This window comes from Otolemur garnettii, unplaced genomic scaffold, assembly GCF_000181295.1.
Source record: "Otolemur garnettii isolate 467f Iridium unplaced genomic scaffold, OtoGar3 scaffold00035, whole genome shotgun sequence".
Classification (NCBI taxonomy): domain Eukaryota; kingdom Metazoa; phylum Chordata; class Mammalia; order Primates; family Galagidae; genus Otolemur; species Otolemur garnettii.
In genome coordinates, this window is record NW_003852430.1 from 16,605,003 (window position 1) to 16,606,953 (window position 1,951).

The following is a 1,951-nucleotide window of genomic DNA, read 5'->3' on the forward strand; positions in this document are numbered from 1 at the left end:
ATAGCTTATATCACTTAAATGTTTGCAAACAAAGAGTTTTATGTGCATTTCAGAAAGTAGACCTTCCAAAACTGAGACATAAATGCTCATGGCGGAGACTAGAAAACTGGGCCTAACAGGGCCCTTGAGACTTGCCTCTGGTGAACCAACACTCCGTGGAAGCTCTGTGGCCTGGAAGCCACACTAACTATACCACGTTGCCATTTTGTAACCATTGGTGTGAGATGCATATTCTCTAAGACAGATTGAAGGGAGGCTTGACTCCTTGTGGCTCTGCCTTCCCTCCTGGTTTTGTGGCTGGGAGACCTGAGCATTGTAAGTGAACCATGAGGTCTGTGTGACTGCAAGCAAGTTCACCACGGCTGCTGCTGTAAGGCCTGCAGGATGAACTGAGTTTGTGAGCAATTTCCTCACTCCTATGGTGGCAGCTCTTCAGGGCACTGTCCCTGTTGCTGGCCTCTCAGTTCCTGGTCCTGCACTTGTCAGTGCTCCTGTCGGTCTTTCCAACGTTGCAAGTGGCTTAGGACACACTGATCTTTAGCTCACTGCCAGAGAAGTCTCCTGCAGAGCAGAAAGCTCCGCTTCCTGTTCTGCCTCTTGGCAAAGGGCTCCAGCTTGTCTAGCTGTGGGCCAGCCCCAGGCTCTGTTGGTTCCAGGAGAGGTGTTGAAGGGCTGTGACAAATGCCTGTGCTGGCAGCAGAAGCAAACGCTGGCTAGCTGAAGAGCGCAGTGTAACAGCAGCTGTCCTGAGAAGGGACTTCGTCCTGTGTCCTGAAACGACATCTGCACAAGCACTGACTCACATGGTGGCTGAGGCCTTCACCAGCACCAGCATCTTTGGGGGTTTTCAATTAATTGGCAGTTACCACCCCATTCCACAGAAAGACTCTGAGAGGTGGCCAGAGAGTTAGCCAAAAATCTTTCTGGTGAGGCAGCGTGGTTGGTTGACAAGCCTACATAGGGGAGGCGGTAGACTCCATTCAGGGGTTAGTTTTGATGTTGGGATGTTCTTGGATGCTCCAGTCTCCTATACAGTCTGGCTTATCCGTAAGGGAAATACATTATTTTTCATAACCAGAAGGAGAGTCAGCTCCAGGCCCTGTTTGCTCAGTGGCTCAGTGATGTCATTAAGGATTCAGGGTTCTTTCTGTCTCCCTGTGCCTGCCATATTCAGGGTTGGTGTCACCTGACACCAGTGCTGCTGGTTCTTCCTAATAGTTCTGGGATGATTTCTAGAAAGGCTGCCAGCAGCGATCAGAGCCACGGGCTTCCCTGGCAAAACTGCCAGCAGGGAGAAACCCCCCAAACATGGACCATAAAGCCTGTGTTTCAGTCTTATCAGCTCAACTTAGGCCTCCAGCCTGCCATTGCTGGACCAGTAACAGTTGCCATGGGAATGTTGTGCTGATATGCTCAGACCTCCCCTATCCAATGTAGAAGTTACTAGCCACATGTGGCTACTGAACCCTTGAAATGTGGCTAGCCTAAATTAAGATATGTTGCAAGTGTGAAATACTCGTCAGACTCCAAAAACTTCATTCACACACATGAAATATCTTTTCTTTAATTTATTTACTTATTTTTTGAGACAGAGTCTCACTATGTTGCCCTTGGTACAGTGCTGTGGTGTCACAGCTCACAGCAACCAAACTCTTGGGCTTAAGTGATTCTCTTGCCTCAGCCTCCCAAGTAGCTGGGATTACAGGGGCCTGCCACAACACCTCGCTACTTTTTGTTGCATCTGTCATTGTTATTTAGCTGGCCCAGGCTAACTAAACCCTTGGTGTATGTGACTGGCTTTGTAACCACTGTGCTGTGGGCACTGAGCCTGAATTATCTTTTAATGTGTATTTATACTGCTCACATGTTGCGATATGAAATTTTGGATTTATTTGGCTCAATAAATTTTATTGTTAAAATGAATTTTATCTTTTTTCTTTCTTTTTTTTTT